This window comes from Candoia aspera, chromosome 6, assembly GCF_035149785.1.
Source record: "Candoia aspera isolate rCanAsp1 chromosome 6, rCanAsp1.hap2, whole genome shotgun sequence".
Lineage (NCBI taxonomy): Eukaryota > Metazoa > Chordata > Lepidosauria > Squamata > Boidae > Candoia > Candoia aspera.
This window is the reverse complement of record NC_086158.1, coordinates 63715287-63732764: the sequence shown is the minus strand read 5'-3', so window position 1 is coordinate 63732764 and position 17478 is coordinate 63715287. Positions and strand designations below refer to the sequence as shown.

The following is a 17478-nucleotide window of genomic DNA, read 5'->3' as shown; positions in this document are numbered from 1 at the left end:
CTTTCATTCCCCTCTTGGACAGGCGGAGAGGAAGCGAGACTACCTTGAGGTGGAAGCTTTTTTTTTTCTTATCGCTTTTTCCCCCTCCCCCGCTTTCTTCTTCCTTCTCCGGCTAATTTGTACTTCGTTTTCTTGCCTGCATCTGAAAAGGGCACTGGGATATCGGGGCGATCCGCCCAAGAGATCCAGTGCCTCCTGCTGCTCCTTCCAGGTCCACTGCTATTCGCATTTCGAAATACACTGTAGTGAGTAGGAAGGAGTGACTGACCTGGGGAATCGGTCGGCTTTCCGATTTCACCGCCCGGGGGTTTGGGGAAAGGCTCGCTGGGGAGAGAGGAGGCGTGGGGCTGGAGGGGGGCAGTTTTTCGGAAAAGTTGAAGAGTTGCCTTTCAGTTTAATGAACTTGGCATGTCACTGCATCGGTGAGTTGATTGATCGGATGCAGACCTTGAGGGTAAGCTGCTCCTGATCAATCGTTGAGCTAACATTTCCCTTCTCTTCCCGTCCGCCCCCAAAGTAGATTTTTTACTTTCCCCTTTCTAGGATCATCGTAATTCACTGCATGTTTCACACGTGCACATGGCGATAGGATCTGCCCTTGAACGGCTGTTGTAAAGTCATATTTTTCCAGTACGTCATTGATGTATCAGCTGTAGGAGCAGTTCCTCCCCGGCTTCATTTCTTGTGAAAATGAGAATCAGGCTGGCAATGGTTACTATTGTATGCAAATATTTTTAACTGCTGTATTCATCACAGTACTTGCCAGCGATATTTAGATCTCTCTGCCATACTTGCTCTACATATTTACATCTTTGAACTTATATCTATATTCATATCTGCCTGTCTTCTGGATTAATGTTTTGATAATGTATATTTCAGTGTGCATCGTATGAACTGTATAATGATTTTGCCACAGTTGAACAGACTATCTGTTGCCCTTTCAGCTTTATGTCTCTGGCAGTAGGTTATACATACATTTAAGTAGCTTAAACTTCTATTAATACTTGCATGGAATTTTCTGTTCCCTTATTTTTTGAGAGAGGAGGATGAAGTTTGGCCAATAACTACAGATGAACAATAATTTATATTTTACAGTTAGGCCAAGTTTAAATGTGATTTTATTAAGTATTGTTTCTTATAAAACCAAGTTTAAAATAGTCAAATAAATGCAATAGTATTCATCTGTGTCTAGCACATAAGCAAAGTCACATTATAAATACTGATGGAAATAACAGTGTATCTGATATGAATATTTATTTGTTTTTGTGTTTGTCTTAATTTAAATGCCATTTGTCTTCTGGAGCAACTTACCACAGACTGTATATCGGATATTATATAATTTAACAGTTTGCAGATATTTTAGTTTTGTAAATAAAGCTGCGGAAGTTATAAAATTTGAAGCAGAACTTACCCATTTTTTTAATTATTAAGGGGAAATGAATCTTTGGCTTAGATGATTTAACAGTGTGCTAGTTTGACAGCATGGTATGTAGCTTGTACTCAATCAGTATATAAGTTATATTCAGATCATAGAAATACACAGCTTTATTATGGGGAAGAATGCAAAACCACACAAAAATACTGTTAGGAATCAGACATCCAGATGTGAAAATGATGTTAATTATTTGCTTTGATGTATAGTTATTTCAGTATTAGGCCAAATTCCAGTTTGCAGGATTTCTTGCACAGTATTGTGCAAGAAATACTTGTATACAGTATTGATTAATTCTGTATGCTCTGCCTATATTGAATAGAATTACTTGTTGCAACTTGAGTAAGAAAGGTAACACTACCAGCAAACAGTGATTGCAATCGGCATTCAAATATTTTTTGAATGAACATTTAGGCTGCAGTTGTAAAATCACTTATTAAAGAGTAAGCTAGGAGTTTTCAAACTTTGCAGCACCACAACCCCCTCAGATGTTAAATAAATTTGTGGGACATCTCCACATAAATAAAAATAATGCTTTCATTTAGGTTAGGGTTTGGCAGGAAATAAATAGGCACCAGGCTGGCTCTGGCAAAGCTGGAGCACTGTCAGTATATTTGCTCCAGGCTTTGCTTGCCTGGGCAAGCCTGACAGCTTCAAAAACCAATTGCAGATCCCCTTCTCAGTTGCTCATGACCCCTGGGAATCATGAAAACTCCTTCAGTAAGCTCAATTGAAGCTCAGTGCAACTTATTTCAGAGTAAAAGTATATAGTAGCCTTCCTCCACCTGTTACCCTCCTGATGTGCTGGGGTCCAACTCAATTCAGCATTGGCCATTCTGGCTGGGGATGATGGGGATTGAATTGAAACAGATATGTAAGGCCATTGGAGAAGAAACATAGCAAGTTAAGGTTGAACATGACTGAAGAAGTAGGCCCATAGTCAGATTTCCTTTTAGTAGTGAAGCTCTACTTTAATTTAGCATTTCCCCATGAAGTACCCTCCAGTTGTTGTTAGGATTATAAATTCCAGAATTCCAGACACACAGTGAAAGATGAAGTTGGCTTGAAATTCTGATAATTATAGCCCCAATTCCTGGATGGTGATAAAGACTGTTTTAGTTTAATCTGTTCTGTGGAACAAATGTTATGAGTTCTTGTGGTAAAATGGAAAACCTAAAAATATCATAACAAAACCTGTGTTTAAAGATAGAACTGTATACCAGAGAAGTAAATAAGGTTGATGTCATATAGGCAGAGCAGTGAATATAATTACAGACCTCTGATAAGTTTAATCACCTGTAAGTTTCACTCTTGATTGATGAAATGCTGCATGAAAGCTCAAGTGAGGCTTGAAAATTGATGGAAATTTTTAATAGCTAGAGCTCCATGTGATATTCCTAAAATTGGGAATATAACAGTATAGTCTAAGGTTCTGCAGATATGACATTACTTGCAAACAACCTAATACACTTTTCTATCCGAGACAGATGCTTCTCTCCCCTGGTAAAGGTGCATAATACCCAAGTGTGGTCAGATTATTTTGATATCTAAAACAGGAAATTCTTCAATTTCATTTTCCTTTTCTTAGTATTAAAAATGTAATAATAACAACTGAGACTCTGCTCCTTCATGACTCAAGTTACCTGCCCCCCCATACGTTAAAGGAATTTTCTTGATTAAATGATGTACTTTCATTTCAATATTGTACTGAAGGCATGTTTGAGGTGTTTTGATGTACCTCTCCTCCAATTATAAGTTCAAAGTATTCCAAATGTTTGTGAATTGTAGGTCATATGGAAAAATCCTATTACTGCATCTATAGGGCAGGCTTTCCCATGCCATTTTTTTTTCCAGCTGGAGATAACTAGGAACCCCATTGCTAGTAGTTTTATAGATCTATTTTATACATCTTCCCTGTTCTTTATCTGGATATAAGTTTCAGTTGATCATTAAAAAGAAAATTTCATAATGATTTCTCCCCAAGTAACTTAACATGAAATAATGATGGTGTATAGTGCTGTCATGGAAGGTTTTTTACCCTAGACACTTATTGTGTAATCAACACATGTTTCTCTGGAAGACTTTGGCAGTTTTCATTCAGTTTGGAAATAGACTTGTCTCCGCAGATATCTCAGTATCAAGTTATATTTAAAATAAACCACAATTCATTTATGTTGATAAAAGAGGCTTTGGCTTTAGATTTGAGCCAGATGTTAATGCTTTCTTTCTGAATTCTCAACCAATATTGAGAATACAGCTCACACTAGAAAGTGATTTTCATGTTTCACAAAGTAAAACTGACTTCCAGGAATTAGACTTCTAAAACTTCTCAGTTCCAGGAGTAGTATTAGCTTATTCCTTCTTTTCATGTTGCTTAATCCCATTCCCCAGTCACTTGGATTTTCATGTCTCTGTCTTGAAAGATTGATTCATCATAGTTTTTGATATTTGGGGGATGGAAGTACTTCTTTATCCAGTTTAACAAATTATGTGCAGCTGTTCTACACTTTAGTGTGCTGTGGGAATACTAGATTTATAAATAGAGTAGAATCAGTGGGGTAGTCAATAAACTGTAATAAGTGGAGTTCACAGGGCCACAACTAGAGGGGGGCAAGCAGGGCATGTGCCCAGGGTGCCGCACTGGGGAGGCACCAAAATGAGCTCTGGGGGGTGCCAAAATGGGCACAGAATCCATGTTTGCCCCAGGTGACAGAGACCCTAGTTGTGGGCCTGGGAGTTCACTTCATATTTGTATGACTGCAATTTCATCCTAAGGGCTGCAACACACCCACACCTATCTGGGAATGGCATAGTAACACACAATGGTAATCTGCTAATGTCACAGGAAGGGAAGGTTCAGAAATGATTGGTCCTTTTTTGTGGTAGTTAGGTAATATTAAGTTGTAGAATGGATACTTCTAGTGAAGGACTGCTAAAAATCACAGTTTACCTGCCTATTTTATTTTATTTATTTTTATCCCACCTTTATTATTTTTATAAATAACTCAAGGTGGCGAACATACCAAATACCCCTTCCTCCTCCTATTTTCCCCACAACAACAACCCTGTGAGGTGAGTTGGGCTGGGAGGGAGTGACTGGCCAAGGTGGCTTTTAGTGGTTTTTCTAGTGGTTTGATCTATGGGTGCTCTGCAGTCTACAAAATCGAGGCCCAGGAGCAGCATGCAGGCCTTCCACCACCCTGTAGGAGTTTGTTTGTTTGTGTGTTTATCATATGTCTTTACCGCCCATCTCGTATTGCAACGATGAGTTCAAGGGGATGCATACTGGAAACATCTTTATTTTATCCTTAAAACAATTGTGTGAGTTGAATGGCTGGAGAAATGGTGATTGGGCCAAATTGTCCAGGGAGAACTTGATGGAGATTAGCACCTGGCTCCCCTTGTTCCCAGTCCAGCCTTAACATATGAGAATGCTATCTTAATGTAGATGGGTGGTTATTTAAGTTTAGCTTTTTCCTTGTAAGATTCTCTGTCTCTCTCTGAGAGAACATGATATATATTTTCTTCTTCCTCCAGCCGCTTTTTATTCATTAGGCCTTCAGCAAACTGTTCTATAGAATAAAAAAAAGTTAAGTGTTCAAACATCAAAGATGTTTGTGGCCTCTTAAAGATTAATAAATCCATTTTAGCATAGGCTTTCAAGGAGTAGTCCATTTCATCTGGGCCACATAAGCTGATGCTGTAATACATATGTTATCCTTTAAGGAGCCTCAAGACCTTGATTTAAATTTGGTACAACAGACTAGCATGATTATGCCTCTGGCAGTTGTTTAGTTCAGTGAAACTGCCCAAGACAAATCAAGCTGCCACTCTTGTGTGTATCAAGAATCCACTGCATTTTAGCTGTTACAAAATTAGATCAAACAGAACATCTACATGAGAAAAATACGGGTTATCTGCCAGGAACAACTTTTCAGCTCACTTAATAGAAGCGATTAGTTAACTTTGGCTGTCTTATTGATGCATGTCAGAACAGTGTAAACTGGGATATTTGATTGGTTCTCATTAGGGAAGACCTTGCTAAATAGCATCTTTATGTGATGGAATGGTCGCTCCTATTTTACTGGTGATGATTTCTGAAGCAGAAAGTAATAGCCCACGCTCATCAGGTTTTAATGGTTTCTAAGAGCCTTAGATGTTTACTGATAAAACTATGAGTATTTGTTCTAAAGGTGTCTTGATTTTAGCCTTGGAGTGTAGCTCGTCTTGGTGACTCGCTCATTGTTGTAAATAGAATGCATGTCAGCTATAAGATGAAGAAAGGAGGAGAAAGGCCTTTTGCTCCCTTTCCCTCTATTAAAACAATCTCAAACCCTCAAACCAAGTAAAAACTGCAGTATCAAAACATGGCCATCGAGTTACTGAATTTTGGTATGATCTCAGGGCATTTCAGGACCTGCAGATGGAGTGCTGGAAGATAGCATATAACCTGGAAACTACGGTTTACTCATTTCTAGGCCAAAGTCTTAGTGATTCATAAAATAAGTTGCTGGAACATTGGCCACGGGAAGCCCCATTTCAAAGTATCTTCCTGGTGCCTTACATTACAAAGTTAAGATTACCTTGAGTTCCATCCATGACGGAAGTATAAACAACAGTCATTTGTATGTAACTCCAGGCTAGTTCCATTGGAACTAAGCAAACATAATTTGAACTGGTTTTGCGTTTGCAATCTTTGTATGATGCAGTCAGCTCATCTTAGACTGTTTGCTTCAATTAGAGTCAGTATCTGCAAGGCAAAAGCTGCTCTGAAGCTGTATTGAATGCTCCTGAAAAACTGAAAATATTAACTTAGTGCCCCCCCCCAAATCTTTGAAACTTAAGGACATAAAAGTCTCATAACGGAATTATGTTTACTGGAGCAAGAACCAGGGAGGAGTACAACAGACATTATGCTAGCTAAGTGAAATCACTGCTGGCAAAACAAAAATATTTGATTGGGAAATGTTCTGGATGTACTATCAAAATCCAAGCAATCCTAGTTTTAAAGTTACTGTCAATACAGCTTGAAAGATTTGAGTAGATTTTGAATATCAGAGAAAAATAGGCTGTGCCTTAGAAGTTGACATCGTCTGTAGCACTAAGATACTGTACTGGACAATTTTTGTCCAGTCTCCCACCTCCCCTTTTTGTGGAAAGTGGTTGAGAACGTGGTGGCGTTGCAGCTCCAGAGGGTTCTGGATGAAACGGATTATCTAGACCCCTTTCAGTCAGGTTTCAGGCCCGGATATGGAATAGAAATGGCATTGGTCGCACTTATGGATGATCTCTGGCGGGAGCGGGATGGAGGCAGTGCATCCCATCCTTGCTCTTTTTGACCCCTCAGTGGCTTTCAATACCATCGACCATGGTATTCTTTTGGGTTGGCTCAGGGAGTTGAGGGTGGGCAGTGTGGTTTTGCACTGGTTCACCTCCTTCCTCCAGGGCTGGTCCCAACTGGTGGTGATAGGGAGCGAGAGGTCTGACCCTTGGCCCCTCCTTTGTGGGATGTCGCAGGGCTCAGTTCTCTTTCCTCTCCTATTCAACATCTACATGAAACCGCTGGGCGAGATCATCCGTCACCACGGGATGAGGTATCATCAATATGTTGATGATACTCAGTTATATATCTCCATCCCAGGTGAGGTAAGTGAAGCCTGGGGGCTGTGGGGGTCTGGATGGGGAACAACAAGCTTCAGCTGAACCCTGGTAAGACAGAGTGGCTGTGGGTTAATGGATGTTCTGTATCTGGGACTTTGTCATCTTTGGTTCTGGATGGGGTTGCACTGCCCCAGACAGACCCAGTGCGTAACTTGGGGGTCCTCTTGGACTCATGGCTCCTGCTCTAAGAGCTTTGCGTTGTGAACCAGTTACGCCCTTTCCTGGATCGGGAAGCCCTTCAAACAGTCACTCACGCCCTTGTTATCTCCCATATTGACTATTGCAATGTGCTTTACATGGAGCTACCCCTGAAGAGTATCTGGAAGCTACAGCTGGTCCAGAATGCAGCCGCGTGGGCTATCTGTGACACCCCTAGAAGGACACATATAACACCTTTACTGTGCGAGCTGCATAGGGTACCAGTCTGCTTCTGGGTCCAATTCAAAGTGTTGGTTATCACCTTTAAAGCCCTATATGGCATGGGACCAAGCTACCTGAGGGACTGTCTCTTCCCTGTTACATCAACCTGTCCCACCCAATCATGCAGAGAGGGCATGTTGCGGACCCCGTCCGTAAGAGAATTCCATCTGGTGGGGTCCAGGAGGAGGGCCCTCTCTGCAGTTGCTCCTGCCCTCTGGAACATCTTGCCTCCGGAGTTGAGATTAGCCCCATCGCTCCTGGCCTCCCAGAAGAACTTGAAGACTTGGCTCTGCTACCTGGCTTGGGGCAGAGAGGGGAATAGTCATGCCTGGGGTTGGCCAGTACCCTAAAGTGCCCCTCCCATGCAAGAACTGAATTAGACCATAGCCATCTGGACTTTATCTATATTTATTCATTATTTGTAATTGTTTTTATATGGTGCACTTTTACATATTGTTATTTTATTGTGTATTTATTGTTTTATTGATTATCTTGCTGTAAACCGCCCAGAGTCCCTCTGGTGGGAGGAGATGGGCGGTGACAAATTTAATAAATTAATAAATAAATAAGCCACTTTTCCGATAGGTTGGATATTGGCACATCTTATTGCATAAACCAAGCCAACTGTGGTTTGTTCAAATGACTTGGTGGGATGTACAAACCAAGCCACTGTGTGACAGGATGAGACCACTTCCAGTAGCAGATTTGGGGGTATTAATGAAAAGCTGATAATCCTGCATTATTTAATTAAATGTTTCTTTATTGCCATGAGAGTATCCTTTTCTGCATCAGATATAAATGTCATAGGCCAACACTGAGGAATGAGTAAATGCTGTGTTTGGAAGCATATTCTTATAAAATAACACTTTTTCTATAGAAGCTCCCTCATATAAGGTTTTCTTTTTCTGTAAGGTTTTGGGGCAGGATCTCCATTCTACTCTAGAATTTTGAATTTTTAAATATTAAGAGAAATGTAGTCATGTAATACTAATTCATATAATTATGTAAATGGATAAGAAGTTGCCTATAAACCAGTTGAATCTGGCATAATGTATACATGAGCTGTAGTTATACCTATCTGTCTGTCCATCCATCTCTTCATCCAATTTCTAAGCCACCCAACTCCAAAATGACTCTGGGTGGCTTCACAAAATTAAAAATTGAAAAAAAAAGATACAAAAAAGTATGATTGCCCTGACGGAACACTGAAAAAACAATCCTGCTGATTACCCTTCAACCTAGAGGGTCCGCAAGCATCCTAAAGCCTTAGGAAGCAGCACATTTTTAGGGCTCAACTGAAGGCAGGCAGGGTGGGGGCTGAGTGAATCTTCAGAAGGATGCTGTTTTAGAGGGAAGGCACTGCAATAGAGAAGGCCTGCTTCCTGGGTCCTGCTAGATGATGTTGCTTATTTGATGGGACCTGAAGCAAGCCAACTCTGTCTGTACGGGATGGCAGTTAATACAAGGAGACAGATAGTCCCTCAGATATCTAGAATCTATGCCATGTAGGTCTTTATAAGTGATAATGAGCACCTTGAATTGCACCCAGAAGCTTAGTGGTAACTGGCTTATGACATAGAGGTGTTACATGGGCATAGTGAGCCCTCCCTTCACTGCTCATGCCCCTGTATTCTGGACTAGTCTAGCTTCTCAGTGGTCTTCAAGGGCAGCCCCATGTAGAGTGTATTACAGTAATCCACTTGCGAGGTGACCATGGCATAAGTGAGAGTAAGGATGGGTTTCTTGGTCTAGGAATGGGTACAACTGGTGCACAACTTGGATTTGTACAGTGGCCTTCTTGGTGACAGCTGTCACCTGCTTCTCAAGCAGGAGCTAAGAGTTCAGAAAGACCCTTTGTTGTTTATTCGTTCAGTCACTTCCGACTCTTCGTGACTTCATGGACCAGCCCACGCCAGAGCTTCCTGTCAGCCGTCAACACCCCCAGCACCCCCAGGGACGAATCCATCACCTCTAGAATATCATCCATCCATCTTGCCCTTGGTCAGCCCCTCCTCCTTTTGCCTTCCACACTCCCTAGCATCAGCATCTTCTCCAGGGTGTCCTGTCTTCTCATTATGTGGCCAAAGTATTTCAGTTTTGCCTTTAATATTCCCACAAGTGAGCAGTCTGGCTTTATTTCCTGGAGGATGGACTGGTTCGATCTTCTTGCAGTCCAAGGCACTCTCAGAATTTTCCTCCAACACCACAGTTCCAAAGCATCTATCTTCCTTCTCTCAGCCTTCCTTATGGTCCAGCTCTCGCAGCCATATGTTACTACAGGGAACACCATTGCTTTAACTATGCGGACCTTTGTTGTCAGTGTGATGTCTCTGCTCTTAACTATTTTATTGAGATTTGTCATTGCTCTTCTCCCAAGGATTAAGCGTCTTCTGATTTCCTGACTGCAGTCAGCATCTGCAGTAATCTTCGCACCTAGAAATACAAAGTCTTTCACTGCTTCTACATTTAGAAAGACCCTAGGTTGGGCATTAGTCCTGAATGTGGGAATGCTACTCCATTCAGGACCAAGGATGGAACATGCTCAGAATATTTATAGTTTAACTTTATTTACCGATAAATACAGTTAACATGATTATTTTTTAAAGGTTAAATTCATAGTTTCTACTTTTTTTTTCAAAATTTTCCTAAAAGGTAAGGGAAGACCATGATGGGAGTCATACTTGCTTCCTGCCAACACGAAGAGTGACACAGAAAGATCATGGGGAGATCTGCATTTTAAAGGTACAATACATTATGTAGCACAGCCTGCTCTGTCTGTCTGTCTGTCTGTCTATCTCAACTATTTGAAAGATGGACATCAGAAAATCTGTGCCTAATACTGTACTGTTGGGATGTTTATAATGAAATGTAAGAAACAGTATGGAAATAATACCTTGCATCCCCAGATAAAATTACTATTAATACAGGAATTAATATATGTACTGAATTGAAATCAACTTGGCTAATATTTGCTGTTCACATTTCCTTGAGAGTAAACTTCACTTAACTCAATGGATCATAGTATAACCTATACATATTTATAATTACTTCTCAAATCAGATTTTAATGGTGGATCCAGTCTGCCAGCTTGTAAAACACTTGAGAGATCTTTCTTCCCTGAGAATCTCATTAAATGTAACCAATTTCAACTGCTGTTAGTGAGATTGTGTTTCTTGAGTTAATTTAATTATTGAACTTATTTGCCACCTTCTATTTATTTAAGCATAGAAATGTGAATAATAAATAAATAAATGTTTAATTACCCTCATGTCATTCCTCAGGTAGTGTTCTATTGCTTTTGAGGCATGACTTTAAATCAGAGCTCAGTTACTGAGTCTGGGTGGTCTCTCTGAAACTCCTTTTACTTTTTTTTTTTTTAAATATCTGAAATGCCAACAGAGATGTAAGTCACAGGATGAGTTTTGAGAATGGAATACACTTGAAGCAATAAACCTAATTAGCTTCTTTAATGCAAGCTCATTTTGAAATGCATGCAGGAGGTGAATAGCTTTCCCTCTTGTGCTTCCAATGGAAGCTTTCTAAAGATACAAATTATGAAGTTGGGAAATGTAAGATTATACTGAACGAAGTGAACGAAGTTCAGTACTCACGTAGCTGAGTCTATTCATAAAGCTTTCACAGGGGAAAACATTTTGAATTTATAGAGCTATAATGGAAAGCAGGTTGATACCAGTACTTCCACAGGTTGGTATCTGCATTCTTCTGCAGATGGCAGGGCCCTCATATCCTATCTCTGTTTCCCTTTAGTTGCCTCTTATGGGGCAGAAGGGTAGCACTCTAAATGGTGCTAGGCAAAATTTGTAAAAAAGTAAAATTTCCCAGAATGCCACTAATTTAGAATCTTGGTGAGGGCCTTTTGGGAAAATCAAGAATGTCTGGACCCATGGCCCACTGAAAGAGGCAAAAAAACTAGTTTCCCTCAAATCTGGTGTCAACTACAGCTTTCCAAGGGGTTAGAGTGGGCTCCTATATTGTGTTAAGCCATTTTAAACTCTATATCGTTAGATAACTGGAGTGTTCTAGTTCATACATTGTACTAAGCCATAAAAAATGGTTTGCAAAGCACAATGGCTGAACTGTGAAACAAATTACATTTTGGCCAATTGCAGTGTTGGAACCCAGCCAGTGTTTCTACAACTGTAATTACACAACATGTTGACCATTGTTATGTTTGACTAGGTTCATGCAGCATATAAAACCATAATCCAAGGTATACAGACTACAGTAGCTAAGTCATACAACATGAAAAGCCAGAACCAACAAATCACATGAAGCTTAGCAAGTGTAGGTCTTCAACTAATTTTTCTTATTCATGAACCTGATACCCACAAATGCTTTGGTGTGAAATTTTCAGAAGATGCCAAACCTTTACTCCTCAACTCTGACTTGTTATCTATATTTGAAATGGCTAAGTTGCCATTCCAAGTATTAAGCATGCTCTTGGTTCCATAACTTTGATGAAAGTCAAGAGAAGAGTAGATTCCTAACATTAATATTATTAAAAGCAATATTTGTTTCCAAACAGTGAAAATTCAGGTACCTGAAGATTTATATTTGGAAAATACACCGTAGAGCCCTGGTAATTTCATGTCTCAAACTGAGTTGGAACGTTTGTCCATCTAGTCAGTGCCATCTACTTTAGCTGTTAACAAGATCTTAAGCAGATTCTGACAGCTTTCATTTCTCGGTTGGGGTAGGCAGTGTTTTAGTTTTGTTTCAGTTTTGCTAACACTGGGCTTCCTTCCTCCTTTGGTTTGCAGTTATCATTTTCTTACATTCATTTTTCCTCACCTTTCACTGCCTCATCCCACCAATCATCCTTTTGCATAGTCCCTTCTCTTCCTTGTGCTTTTATGCCATTTCTGTCATTTCCCAGTATGTAGCTTACGGTAGCAGTATAGTAGAGTATACAGTATAGTATAGCTTTATTGATTAGTCAATTGACCTTATCAATAAAGCTGTACTATACTATAATGCTTACAGGCAACAATTCACAAATACAGTGATCCAAAAAATTATATCAATGACAATAAAATACAACAAACAATTTTAACGTTATAATCATAAAACCATAGCACTGAACAACAGATATTTATCACATACAGGTAGTCCTCATTTAGTGACCACATTTGGGATGGGCAACTTGGTCATTAAGCGAAGTGGTTGCTAAGTGAAACCACAACTGCTTATGATCTTACATCAGCTTTCCTTTGTTTTACAGACCTGTGAAACCTTTTCATCATCTTTGTAACTGCAAACTGTCGCTAAATAAGAATTACCTGTAATGAGGTACCTCTGCCCACTCTCGCCTCAGTCACCAAATGTATATTGAAAAAGCACATTCCTGGATATTACAAATGGGGCTGTGGCTCTTCTGTCTAATGGGAGGGTGGCATCTAACTGGCAAGCTCCTGCAGACATTGTTTGTCTCCCACTCCCCTCTCACGAGGAGTAGGAAGCACTCTGTATGGGCATGCTTTGACAGGCAGGTTCTCTTTGGACAGCAAGACCCCAAGCCACGTAGTATTTTAAAGATAATCACCAGCACCTTCAATTCCACCTAGAAACAAGCTGGCAACCAATGCAGTTCCTGAAACATCAGTGTTATGTAACTGTATTGGGTTGTTCTGATTAATGTGAGGGCCACTGCATTTTCACTGCTTTCAGTTTTCAGATGGCCTTCAGGGACAGTCCCATGAAGAGCTCATTACAGTAGTCCCCCCATGAGATGACACCCATCATGAGGATACAGTAATCCACCCAGGATACAGTAATCTCATCTTCTCTGTCATGATGTCTGCTGTCTGTAACAACATGCCCTTATCTAAAGGAGCCCTGAAAACCTAGCTCTATCCCTAGGCCCTGGGTTAGAGTGGTTAATGGAAACCCTTGAGTGATATTCTTCTTGTTTTTTAGAATTATTGTTTTCTTCCTGGAACTGCCACTGAGGAAGTGAGCAACCAACTGGAATCATTCATTAGAATAACTCCACAAACCTCTGGAGCACTATAATGCAATTATTTTCAAACTGTTCAAGTAATTTTTATACTATCTTTTCTTATGTCTAATTTTCCATTCATTCATTTGGGAGATTACTTTATCTTCTGATACTTTTTCATATAAGTGTAGGACTATCTGTTCCGGCAGTCATTCTATTTTGATTCTTCCTTTACTGTCATTATTTCTTTCATTTCTTGACGCTACCAAATAATGGTACATTGCACATTCAGAATCTCTTGTACTCCTTAGCTAATTCTTTCAATCTTTTATTAAACGTCATGCTTTTTAATTCATTTCTTTACCACGTGTACATAAGAATTGACTTATGTTAACAAACTGATCTTTTTCTAAGTAGATGATCACATCATAATTCTTATTTATTATTGGTTCCAATTGTGTTTTCTGTGTTCTCCTGTCTCACTCCCACTCATCCATTCATATTACCTAACAGAATATTTTTTTTCCTTTGAATTACATGCATTTAGAATGTTGTAAAAATTTTCTCAGAACACATCTCTGGTTCTTCTATTATCACCATTCACTAGCGTATGTCATGCTACTATCGTCAACCTATGGTTTCCTAGTTTCATAAATACCCGTAACACTACATGATATCAGTTCATACTTCGTTATTTTACCTCTTTCTTGCATAATTAAGCCTACGCTTTTAGTTTTCTGCATGTATTCATCGACTTCATTCTACAAGATCTGGTCATCTTCATTCAAGTCTTCTATATCTTTCGCTTAATTTCAGAAGGTACACAATATACTTGTTTTTCTTTAATTCATGCTTTTTACCATTTACTGCTCTTATTTTTGAAGTTTCCATGCCATGGAGCTCACCATGTGGGGCCTTAGATATTGACCTCCACCATCCACTTTGGCTTTGTGAAATCAAGGCTTTCACCATCTATCAAGGCTTTTTAGTAATACAGAGAAGGTATAAACCAGGTTACCAGCTTTACTCACACCTGTGCCACACGCTGTCCTGCTAACTATAAGGATAAAAAGGTAAAGGTTTCCCTTGACATTAAGTCTAGTCGTGTCCGACTCTAGGGGGCGGTGCTCATCTCTGTTTCAAAGCCGAAGAGCCGACGTTTGTCCGTAGACACTTCCGTGGTCATGTGGCCAGCATGACTACATGGAATGCCGTTACCTGCCCGCCGAAGCGGTACCTATTAATCTACTCACATTTGCATATTTTCGAACTGCTAGGTTGGCAGGAGCTGGGACTAGCAATGGTAGCTCACCCCATCACGCGGATTTGAACCGCCGACCTTCCAATCGGCAAGCTCAGCAGCTCAGCGGTTTAACCCGCAGCGCCACCACGTCCCGCAACTAAGGATAGTTCTCATCAATTTTGGCTTATATATGTCACAAGCATACCAAAGCAAGTTTTACTTAAAGCATGGTCATGCTATTCTATGCAAACTAGGATTTGTAATTTAGGAACTACTTTGCAAGGCAACATAAGATTGCCCACTCCTGTCATCTAGGTGGTACACATAGTGTATTAACACACACACAGTGTGTAAGTGCAAGAGCTCCACTGAATTACAAAATTACATCTCACTTTTATCTTACTCATCTACATCTGGATTTTTAAAACAATAGTATTTATATTTTGAGAGATCTACATAGTTGTGCATAAAATGTGCACATTGCTGCAGTCAACAGTCATATGTAAACTTTCAGTTTGATACTTTCCTTAGAAAAAATCTTATGAATGGCACTTAGATTTATGGAATAAACTGCAAAGCAAGACAATTGAAGTAACGCAAGGTCCCAAAAGATGAAAAACAAAATAATGAGTGTTACAATTGATAAGTAAAGATACAGCTGCAGCCTGTTAGGTCAGAACTTTCATTTTAATTTTAAATTGTGTAGTGGTTCCAAAAATAGAGCTGGTCAAGAAACAGAGCAAGGACACACATCCAAAATTGGAAGAACTTTTATTTTACCCTCTTTTCAGTGGGAGAATAATTCATTCATTTTTTTCCCAAATCACTGAGTCCTTTTTGTTTATGGAGAGAACATTGTTTTATTCAGCAATTCAGAAATGTCCAGTACTGTTTTATGACTGCTTCACACCAACTTGCTGCTCTCTGAATTCCCGTCATCCCCAGCCATAGCATACTCTGTTTATAAATGATTAATTGTGTGTAGAAATAATTGCCTTAAATTTTTCTATCACTGTACTACCACATGGGCATTCAGTGTTGGATTGTGTCCTCAGTTCTCACATCCCTCAAACACAAATATACACTTAGATAGATGAGCTTTAAAAATCACAGTAACTTTTATCAAACTCAAGTGAAGTAGGCAGGAAAAGAAAAAAAAGTCTAAAAACAAACTCTCATTCTTTAAATGAAAATAAACAAAATGACAACAAATAATTGTTTCAAGTGTATTCAGTTGCTCTACTCTGGCTACAGCCCTATCTCTATTATTGTAGGAGTTGTTTCTGTAAGTGGATCTGTATATTACCATTTAATGAAATGTATTGTACCAATTTTTGTCTTTTCTTTTGGTGCTTATGTGATGTAGAAGTGGCTATCTTAGACAAATGTTAGAAGAATGCTGAACATAGAGATTGTTAAAGAAATGAAACAGCATTACTTATATTACGAATATGATGAGTTATAATCTTGATGTACTGTATACTGCTCACTAAGGTTTGAGGTTTTCTCCTTTTCTTCCTATCTTTTGGCACCAGACTTGTTCTTCAGCCCTCATGGTTTCTCTGCTGATTCTTTCACAAATAAGGGTTTGCAGAGTCTGGAATCAACAGAATTATTCAACTAAAGCAGCCTTTCTCAACCTTTTCACCCTGGAGGAACCCTTGAAATATTTTTCAGGCCTCGGGGAACCCTTGCACATTCAGGCTCAAATATAGGCCAGAAATTACAAAATTATTATGTTCGTTTAATGGGTAGACCTGTAAATATCCATTAACAGTGTTCTTAAACTAAAAATAAAGAATAAAACTTACCTCTTTAATGTAAAGTTGCCTGAATTTGAAATAATTTTTAAAATAAATAGTGATCTCCCAGGGAACCCCTGCTGATCTCTCGTGGAACCCTAGGGTGCCACGGAACCCTGGTTGAGAAACCTTGAACTAAAGGGTCACTTCAGTGGGGCATTCCTGGTCATTCTCTGCAGCCACCAACTCAGAATAAGGATTTCCTTAGCATAATTCACTATTTACAGTCTTCACACCACAGGTTACAGGAAGCAATATTGGGTCTAAGCATGCCCAAGATGTTTCATTCAGAATACTGTGCATGGCTGAATACTTGCATGGGTCCTGCCTGTGCAATTTGTGCACTTTTATTTTTTTAAACAGGATAGATTGCAAGCCAAGCTGTACAAGCCTGATCATATATCTGCATATTGGAACAACTGCAGTTGCTCACAAAGGTTTAGACAGTTGTGGTTCAATTGTTTATTTCAGTGAACCCACGTGAACAGAAGTTGATGCAACTTCTACAAAATATACAAGTATGCACAATATATTTCTGAAAATTTGCATATTCACTATTCATGTGCAGTTGTTTACAGATTCTAAGTAAGAAAAAATCCATTTGGCTGGTGCAGAAGTTTGGACATCCAGTGGATTCAATGCCACTTTTTTTTTCACTGTACAATAAAGTTGTTAAAAAGTGATTAACTCATTAGGCCTATAATACAGTTAGCTAGAGTGAGATAATTCCAGAGGTGGACAAATAGTCTGACTTTTCTAACCTCTCAGGATTTGATTGTTGTTTTGCCCACTTTTTTTACAACCACACAAAATCCTTTTGGAGAAAAAAGTGTGAAGCATTAAAAAAAAACATCTTGGCAACCTCTAAGTATAATGTTGGTTCTATTATGGTTGAGGGTTGTTTTGCAGCTAGCAGCACAGGAAATATTGTGCAGGTGGAAGGAAGAAATGGTTTCACCTA

The 17478-nt window shown here is 39.4% G+C and overlaps 1 protein-coding gene across 2 annotated transcripts in view; it reads left to right on the top strand.

Annotated features, from left to right (window-relative positions):
- FAM53B (family with sequence similarity 53 member B) overlaps positions 1 to 17478 on the top strand; it is a 121769-nt gene continuing 104291 nt past the window's right edge. For both annotated transcript variants that reach the window (XM_063307323.1, XM_063307322.1), the window contains exons 1-2: positions 1 to 49; positions 10166 to 10255. The gene's annotated coding sequence lies outside the window, so the exon portion shown is untranslated. The remainder of the gene's footprint in view (positions 50 to 10165; positions 10256 to 17478) is intronic.